At 31.8% G+C, this 10,711-nt stretch overlaps 1 pseudogene; it reads left to right on the plus strand.

Annotated features, from left to right (window-relative positions):
• The first annotated feature begins 6,144 nt into the window (after positions 1 to 6,144).
• On the plus strand, positions 6,145 to 9,035 carry LOC113750181 (annotated as a pseudogene).
• The last annotated feature ends 1,676 nt before the right edge of the window (positions 9,036 to 10,711 follow it).

Genomic DNA, 10,711 nt, shown 5'->3' on the forward strand with positions numbered 1-10,711 from the left:
GGAAAAGATTTTACGCTCGATGGCGTAAAATAACTTCCGCAAAAAAGAAACTGAAGTTATTTTCCCTATCTTAAAGAAATGGAAACAGCGAAGTCAAGCGATCACGTCGCCATGCTTCCTCCTCCTCCTCCTGCGTATGCACCCTCTTCGTTGTCCTCTATTTGTCTCTGGCACACACAGATATATGCTAAGGCAAAAAATTTTGACAAACTCAAATCTCTGGAGATTAACTAATCTAGATCCAAAGGACTGTTCAAGTTGTCTATATTTGGGTGAAGGCTGGTGATGATAATCAGTATGTCTATGCGTGATTTTGGTTTCTTCAACAGATGTAAATGTGGGAAAATAGATGACGATGATGATAGAAGAAAAGCCGACAAGGATGCTAAAAAAGGAATAAGTTAATCAAAGTAACATGGGCTCAATCATTACGACGGGCTTGGGTGTTTTTGTAAATAAGTATCCAAACACTAGAAAATAATAGAGAAAAGAAACTATTTTCCTATCAAAGATTTTAAGTGGAAGACTTTTTCCGAAGAAAATATTTTACTCCCTACCAAACGGACCCTTAGTCACAAACGACTTCTCTTCGATATATATATATATACTAGGGAGGGACAGCCTGCGCGACGCGGGAATTTGGTGCTTGTGATTCAAGATAATTAATAATTATTGTTTAATATTTTGTAGTATAAGAATTGAAGTATGATGATTTTATCATGTGATTTTAATAGAAAAATCATAAGTTACATAGTGAGTCAATAAAAATAATGTGCAATGAGACATCCTTATCGTTATACTATATAAGAATCCGTTGTGATCAAAGGTTATGTTTGAATTTCAACAGCAAAGATAAGGATAGTTTGAAAATGTAAAAATATTTGAAGTGCAATTGAAAAGTATCCAAAGGTCTCTTCTAAAACTTATCCAAGATGATAAAACATTTTAAAGTATCAATTAGACCCTTCATCTCTCGAATCTATATATGTTCGTGAAAGATCTCTCAAGCAATGCTTCTGATTTCTCCCTCGACTTAAGCTCAACCTGAATTATCAAGTCAAGTTTATCCATCAATCACTTCGCATCCAATCTAATCTAAAATAATTTTATTTTTGACTAACTATTTATATAATTTGGTGGGCATAATACGACTTAATCACATGTTTCTTACAAAGATAATAATGCCCAAAAATGATAGATAGATAAGAAACTTAAGTGGCCTTTTTCAAAATTTTGTAGAAACTATTCAAATTTGGTGTTTTTTGCTAGGGGCATTTCTTTATAATCTCATAAATAAGTTCAAATCTGCATAATTGTTAAAGATCTGAATTGAAACTATCTTGATTATAAAAAATTGGTGCAAATAATATTTTCTAAATTTGAAATTGTAGAAAATGGTAACTAAAATCAGAAGAAATTCCTCATACGAATTCGAATTGCAAACTATAGGTAGAAACTGCTTAATGATATTTTCCAATGTTTACTTGTATAAGTATCCAATATAACATCTCTACTTAATTGACTCGTTTGAACTATGGATAATAGTTGCTTCAATCAAATCAAGAAACATTATTTTTCATTGTACAACATACAATTATGAGTAAATGAATTAATACAATGCAATCAAAATGGTGTTGTAGCTAAAGCATTTAAACTCATCAAGATTCACTACAAATTCTTTTAGATAGCATAAAAAAGCAAATTTTTTGTATTTGAAACTATATAAACAGTATAATACAAGAACGAGATCATAACTTGGAAAGCAAATAGAGTGCAAATGACATCTTGGTACTATGTAGCATGATTAATTTTCTTTTTTAGTTTCAATGAAGTACAAAATTCTAAGTTAATAAATTTTACAATCATAAAATTTCGAATTAAAATAAACACAAGCTGAATTTCAAATCATATTACATGAAAAAATAACTACTTAAACCATAACTGCTGGAATGTAGTCAACATATCCTTGGAGTCAAGAACAATAGGAGAAAGTTCATGAGAAATAAGGTTATTTGACTTAAATAAAGAGATAATACCTTGGCCGAGGAGGAGAAGATGATAAAATTGCTTTGCTGATTATTTTAGAAAGTGACAACATTATCTCAAATTGTACTTTGACCAGAGACAGAATCTCAGAGATCTACTAAGGAAAACAATTATACAATTAGTCAGTTTTTAGAATTAGAAGTATCAAAAGGCAAACTATATGGAGTTCTTGAATAAACCAATCATCAGAAAAAAAAAACTATAATCGAAGAAGACAAACTCAAAGAACTCACCTCAATTTAAAGGAAAAGCTATGCATTCCACCAAATATTTAATAGCCATAATGAAACCAAAGAGGTGAACCGAAAAAGAAGAAAGGGTATCGGCTAAACATGGGGACATAAATATGATAATGATTGTTTAGATAATAATTAAGTTAATTAATTGTAATTAAAATCCAATTATGTAAACATCCAATTAATTTCTTAACGGATGAGAAAGGTTTCAGGAAATTGGAAGGCTTGGATGTTAGTATAATAAATGATTAAAAGGACTTTTATGTAATTCTATCAAAACACAAGCTTTATTCAGTTGTACTTGATACTCAATTTGGCACCAAACATTGCAACATACCAAACATGCCCCTAACTTTAAATGTCTGAAAGGTTATATAAGTAATTATAGTGAAATTAAAGCTATAATGACTTGTACTCAATGTTCCAATTACTCTTCAAACACTCTCACATTCCCAAAATAGCCTCACCTTTGCGGTTGAAATCTAATTCTAAACTCGTTCTTATATAGTATAAGAAAACAGGATCAATTATATTTACTTCCCTTGAAGTTGACCAAACTATCAACCAATCCCTGAGGTTAGACCAAATTACAAACTACTAAACCTTTAACAAATACATTTCTCCTACCGGTCAACAAGCGTCTCACTGTTCAACTGTCAGTGATGCCATCAAAATATGCAATGGAAGTTCAAAAATGTCCAAAGGTCATTATTAAAAAAAAAAATGTCCAAAGGTCTTTATTTATTTGTTCCTCTCCCTCACTTTTTACACTCAAAAATCATTACTTTCAACGTTCAGGCTTCACCCATAGTCTCACAGAAATGAAGTTGGCAAACTTCATGAATGGATAAAGTTTGAATTTCATATTATAAAAATTGGAAAGCAACTCAAAATGGAACCAAAGAACACAATAAAGAAAAAATAAAACAAAATTTAACCTCAAACATTGACACGTAAAATAGATCTTGCTATCCAAATCAATATCTATTTTTCCTCTCAACATGTAGTTGTGTATCTGTTGAAAATCCAATTTTTGTGTTCGTATGCTATAGATTAAAAAGAGAAGATACAATCGTACGTCTATGCAAGTATCACCACTCACATTGCACAATTGCAACTGGGAGTGATGGTGGATGGCTCTAGTACCAATTGATATGAACTTTAAGAGAACCTACCTCAAAAGCTAACTGTTGAAGTGAAAGAGTTCAAAATCATATAAACTCCACGCTAGAATCCCATACTTCTGATGTCGGTTCCAAGTCCCATATTGGGTCTTAACAGTGGGTAAGGATGGCTTATGAAGATGTTGAGAAGGTTAAGGTGATGGAAAAATTAGCAGTAGAGTTCCCTACCCCTCACCTTTTTCATTGATCTCCCTCTTCTTTCATGGCAAGTATTTCCTCTTTTCTATTTTTCTTTTGATTTTTTTTTTTTGTATATACAATTTTTTTCCTTTATTTATGGGTCTTATGCTTTTTATTTTCTATTTCTTTTTCCCTGGTACGTAATTAAGAGAATATTCCTTTTTTCTCTTTTTTTTAATCTAAATTTCATGCAAACTGCAATTTTTTTAATAATTTTTCCCTTTTAAATCCTAGTTTTTTGTTTTTCTTTTATCAGGCTTTATAATCAATGAACTTGGAAGGAGGGGCAATTTTTGCATTTTGCTGCTGCTAATGATGGAATTTAGATGTTGTTATTGACAGGGTGCTAATGTTATTTGCTCTAACCTTAGGGATAGATCTTTAGTTTGGCCAAGCCATAGGGGACATAAATGTAATCAGCTCTTTAAAATTTCAAACATAAGTTAGCGAGTCCAAATTAAATTATCAAGATATATTTGAAGGAATATGAAAATTAAGACATCAAATTTGAATAAGAAAAATTTATGAGGCTCTTCATAGTCATTTAAAACATCTATGGTTCAAAAACCTATCCTAGAAAAGTTCCAAGCATGACTTTAAAGATTCTGTCTTTTATTTCTATTTTTGAGCACCTCTCCCGTCATCTTCCTTTTTTCTGTTGTCGTTAATGCTTCTATACTTTCAGTTTAGTTTCTGCGTCTTCAAGTTTATCTTCTCCAATTCTTTCTCTTCATAATTTCATTTTTATATCATGTATATTTTTTATGTTTAATATAAATATATGCAAGAATAGTGTTTCTTACTCTCCATTTCATTCTACTCTTCACTCCTTTGAATCCTTTGAATCTCTTTCTTCTTTCCTTATTTTCCTTTTTTTCATCTTCCTTCCTTGTTATTGGCACTCAAATAGTTTCCTATGCGGAAATCTTTGTGTAGAGCAATTTAGTGAATTTTAATATCTGTCAAGCACCAACACACTAGTTTAGATGTCGTTACACCATAATTGATGAGACCAACTATTTCTTCACAAGGTAAAGGAATAGTGTGCTAGTCTATCGCTATTAAAATGTTCTTATCTTGGACCATAGATATTTAAAATAAATCCTAGTTTGAATTAATTTTATTTCATTACACTTATGATTTTATTCACTAGTCTTATATTTATTTTTAAGGATTTTATCATTCTAAATATAAGACATACGTATTCGAATGAAAAAGAAGCCATATACAAATAGTGAATAACTACAGGAAAAGGCCCCGTATGTGCTAGTAATTCTTTATTAAAATGTTCTTATCTTGTTTATATTATGACCATAGATATTTAAAAATAAACCCTAGTTTGAATTAAATTAATTATTATTACACTTATGATTTTGTTCACCAATCTTATATTTATTTAAAGAATTTTATCATTCTAAATGTAAAGAAATGCATATTTAATAGAATCTACATAGACATTTCTATATTGGAAATTATTTGGTGCAAATATATAAATTTTGTGGTTTCAAAGGGTTGCAAACTACTAATACAGCTAGCTTTAAGAACAATTATAAATATTTCTCAATTTGAGGGAGGAATCATCCACCCTTATGAGTAGAGGTGTTAACCTGAACCTAATTATGTTAATTCGGTCAAATCCATCTACTAATAAGTGGACTTGGATATGCAGTGAATTTTGAATTGGTTTAAATGAGTACCCAATTAAACTCTTTTTTTTTTCTTTTTTCTTTTATTTTTTTTTTGTATTCAACGTATGCCCAATTAAACTCGTTTAATTGATGGGTAACGAGTTGACTCAGTTCATCCATTTATATCTATTTAAAAATAATTATACATTTAAACTCAATTTCTAGTGGATGTTAAACAAATAAATTTGAATTTTTTACCCATCTAATGACACTAAAATGTATTATTTCTTATCAAACAACATACAAAAAATAAAATAAAATTTCACATGAATTATAAATGAGTAATTCGGTATATCCATATCCATTTATTAAATATGTATAAATTGATGACTTATTTATCAAATGAATATAAATGAATTGACCCAATTATACCATTTAGCTAATTATGATCTATCAAAACTCACCGGATTTACCCATTTGACACCTCTGCTTATCAGCATAAAGCTCCACCCAAGCGCCGGTCCTTGTAGCTCACACATGTTGACCGCAAACTTGCTAGCCTTAAAGGAAGAATTCATTTTTTTTCACAAGCATGACTAGCAAATAAAGAAAACAGAAGATGTAGATAGCAAAGTAGTTGCATCAACCATTTACATCAATTAAGAAAAAAGGTACGGTTGACCATATATGCTTCTTTTTACCAGCTAATTTTCAAGTTTCAATTAGGTTAGATAGCTTTAGTTTTCTATTTTTTAACAAATTCATGTAAAAGAATTGGGTTTCTGAGATAAGATTTATGTCCCCTCTATCCTTTTCCAGGTTTGCCAAAAATCAAATAAAATAAAATATGCTTCTTTTTAAGTGTGAACCTTGAATTCTACGTAGACTATATTAGTAATTAGTTGGCCACCGTCATTACATACGAAGTCTCATGATCATTTGCTACTTCTGAAAAATCAAAACTTAACAAGATGGAAATTTCCAGTGACAAGCGACAGAAGCATTTTATTTTGGTACATGGTGTTTGCCATGGAGCTTGGATTTGGTACAAGCTGAAACCATTGCCCGAGTCAGCCGGCGGGCACAGGGTCACGGCGGTCGATCTATCTGCCTCCGGCATCAACACAAAAAGCATCCACGAGATCCACACACTTGAGGACTATGCTGAGCCATTAATGGAACTCATGGCTGCAATTCCAGCTGATGAGAAGGTAATACTAGTAGGTCATAGCTATGGTGGTTATAGCTTGGCTCTTGCCATGGAAACCTACCCCGAGAAGATCTCAGTTGCTGTTTTTGTTTCAGCCTTGATGCCTGATGCTGTTCATACCCCATCTTATATTGGGGAAAAGGTACAAACTGATCTGACGGTGAGCATTAATTTGTAATTCTCATTCAGGCTGAAAATCAAACAGATTACAAACACGAAAGGAGATAATTGGATGGTGCTAAGAAAATCACCAATCAGCTAGTAGTAGTGCATATCGGATTTGGCTGAGATTCGAACACCGGCCGCCTCTCTTAGCTGGAAAATGGCTATTTTGATCCTTCAACTTTTGGGTTTTGACCAATTTAGTCCTTTATCTATCATTATGACTATTTTTAATCCTTTACCTTTACAAAAGAAGGCTAATTTAGGATCTTTAATGAAAAATTAAGGCTCCGTTTGATTCAACGTAAAATATTTTCAACGGAAAATGTCTTCCATAGAAAATTTTATCTAGGAAAATAATTACTTTCTACATGTTTTTTTCCAATGTTTGGGAGGAGATGAAAACTACAAATCTTTAGTGGGGTATTGCACAAGTGGTAGGTTTTGTTTTGAATCTTAAGGCTGGTGGGGGAGCATGAATGGATAGTCTTACGATTTACGAGACGGATATGAAAAATAACTTCAGTTCATTTATATGGGAAGTCATTTTACACCATCTGATGTAAAATATTTTCAGTAGGAAAAATTTTTCCCAAAGCAATAACCCAACCAAACAATAGAAAATCAGAAAAACATTTTCTGGAAAATATTTTCCTTCCAAACAAATAGACCCTAAAAGAAAAAACCATACACCGTACACCGTACATGCATTGTTAGAAATGATAGTTTTTTTGGTCTAATTAGATAGTTTTGGTTCATCATCTTCAGGGTCATATTCAATTTTGTTTCTTGTATGTCTATTAGGGTTTTCTAATTTCTCATTAAAAGTTGTGAAAATGAGAGTTTTATTTTGTTTTGAAAATGAGAATTTAAATTACTAAAATAACAAAATTAGATACAATCTTAAAAATAATAGACGAAAATGTTCATTTTTAGCGGTTCACATGCCTTGCACTTGACTAATTTTGTTAGGGATTTTTAATTTTCCATTTGAGATCCTATGTTGATTTGTTTTTGGTAAAGATAAAAGATTAAAATTTTCAGTTTGAAATCCTTTTAGTAATATAGTAGTGGGAGAGGCACATTAAAAAATATTCATAAAGAAAAAGATATAATTTATTGGTGATTATTGCAAATTTTGGTAGTCTTATAAATGACACTATCCTAGAAATGCATTATTAATTACTTGTGGGAGAGGCACATTAAAAAAAAATTCATAAAGAAAAAGATATAATTTATTGGTGATTATTGAGAATTTTAATTGTCTTATAAATGAGAGTATAACATTTTTTTCTACTTTTGAAAAGAAAAAAGGTTATTAGTGGTTTTAGCTAATTAATAGGTTGTTGAATAGTGGAGGTCTACATGGCGAATGCGTATAATGGCAGTAGTTACATAAGAGTGAAAATTTTTGCTGATAGGATGTGGATATATTATGCTGAATCTTGAAAAGGTATATCTGAAATAACAAAAATGGCATAATTTTTTAACACCAAACTCATGACTCATCCATTAGATATAGAGATATGTTTATAGTTTCTCTTATGACAATACATTTTTGCTGAATTTTGCTTGCAATTTGTGTTGTTCTTATATTCTTCTCTGAAAGCTACTTGAGCTATACCCAGCAAGAGAGACATTAGACACACAATATTTATCCTATGGTAGTCCAGAAAACCCAAAGACGAGCACTATCTATTGGGCCCAAGTTTCTCACAACCAAAGCCTATCAACTATGCTCCACCGAGGTAAGCCCATTATTGTGATCATTAATTCCTGGCCCTGTTTGGATTGTATTTTTTATAAAAATATTTTTAAATTTTTGTAAGAATATTTTTTCTCATATTTTTTAATTATATTTTTATCTCACATACATTGCATTCTACAAAAAGTGCTATAGTATTTTTTTTCTCCCAAAACTCTCCAAAAATTGCAATCTAAACAGGCTCCCTCTTTTTCATTAGGCTCCTTCTTTTCTTTTTCATTAGCAATATTGCAAGTTGAAGTAATTAAAACATTTTGTTTTGTTTCTTAGGATATTGAATTGGCAAAATTGTTGATTAGGCCAAGCCCCCTACTCGAAGAGAATTTGTCAAAGAGGAAAATGTTTTCTGCAGAATGGTATGGCTCGGTGAAACGAGCCTATATCATATGCGCTGAGGATAAAGGATTACCGTCAGATTTCCAAAGATGGCTGGTTAAAAACATTGGGGTGGCAGAAGTGAAAGAGATTGTCCACGCTGATCATATGCCAATGCTATCGAAACCCCAGGAGCTTTGTACATTTCTTTTGGAGATATCTAGTAAATTCATGTAAGCTTTGTATATCTATAGCTATATCAACCAACTACTGCTATTTACGTCTATATACTCCATTTTTATAATTTTATTCTAAATACAGGTGTCGTGAGGTTTGGAAATTTTAGCAGCGTTTTGAGAAAATACTGGATGTACTCAATTTCCTCTGACGTCAAGCATATCTTGTAGTGCACAAGTATCAACCAATCATCACTAAATAATAGTGGTGAGTCATTTCTTGTCTCGACAACATGCTAATACTGGTCAAAAGTTACCAAGTAATGTGGTGGGTCACTCTTTATCTGTGTGTGTCTAATCAAGACAAAGAATGGCTCACCACTATTATTTGGTGATAAGTGATTAATATTAATCATGTGACATGCTACATGGCCTATGTGGTACATCCAATACTTTTCCAAATTTGATCTTAAATTTTATATGAAAATTTTTATTCATGATGTGATAGATTCACTTTTTTGTCCTCGTTTCACAACTTAGTTAATTTTAAGCAAATACATAGATTGCATGAAGGCAATATATCGCTACCCAAAAAAAAAAAAAAAAACTACACTCCTAATTTTTTCTAAGAAGCCTCCTAAGCCATGGCGAAAAGTATTTGCCACAAATTTATCTTTGTTTTGGAGGCATCTTATATACAATCGTGACTAAAACTTTGCAAAAATTTTGGTTTTGTAGTGCATAATATTTGCCACGAATGTATCGTGATTATGGATTCATCACACAAGAACTCTGATATCTGCTTTCGGTTTATTTGGATTCAAATATTAAATAATAGGAAATATTAACAATTAGTCGCGAATTCACCTATTCTTGAGAAATCAATCAGCTGATGCTAAACCTGGAAACAAGAAGTTAGCTTACAATGCTTCCTGTTGAAGATTGAGACGGTAATGGTGGTGTGATTTTGTGGTGGGGTTTTGGGTGTGGAAGATGATTTTGATGATTGGTCTGGTTTTTGAGGACAATGGCCGAAGTCGGAGAAGAGATGAGGACAGGTTTGGTTTCGCCAGAGTTTTCGTTGATGCTGAATGAAGGATAGATGACGATGAAGAAAAATGAACGAAATGGTAACATTTGGATTAGAAGTTGCAATTTGGATTGAGATCCACTTATCCATCTATATAATTCATAACTAAATGGATTTGAATATAGCATTGGTTTTAAATGGTTGACTAAAGTAAAACCATTAAATTAAATGGATTTATATGAATTATTCACAAAAACCGTATATATGCATTTACTTAAAAATCAAATAAAAAAATGAATAAGAAAGGACTAAAAGTGGACATTAGAATAGATTGATGCAGGCCCTCCTTTGCCTCTTCATTCATCCGGTGGTTCTGCTATCAGGCCCACATAGTCACACTCTCCCCCACTCTGCTGTTCACCGGAAAAAACTTTCACTTCGTAAAAGGCTCTTACAATGTGAGAGCTAAGGGGACTTCCTGAGGCTCCATTTCCATTTTCCAGTCAATTTTGCCTCCCTCTTTTTAAATAGAAACCTAGCTCTCATTTGTCTGTAAAAAATCCCCAATTTTAATTCATCAATCAAAATTGAGATGCCTACATAATTCAGAATCCATCTCTTCTGAACCATACAAAGTTCGAAACATTAAGGTCAGATCTATTTCTTGTTGCATGTTTTTCAGTTCCAACCCTTAGTTTAACTTGATTTCTATATTTTTATGAAGTTCTATTTTCTGGGTTCTGTTCGATTTTGTTGATAAGGGCTTGTTTGTTGATAGG

The sequence above is a fragment of the Coffea eugenioides genome, chromosome 1, assembly GCF_003713205.1.
Source record: "Coffea eugenioides isolate CCC68of chromosome 1, Ceug_1.0, whole genome shotgun sequence".
NCBI classification, from domain to species: domain Eukaryota; kingdom Viridiplantae; phylum Streptophyta; class Magnoliopsida; order Gentianales; family Rubiaceae; genus Coffea; species Coffea eugenioides.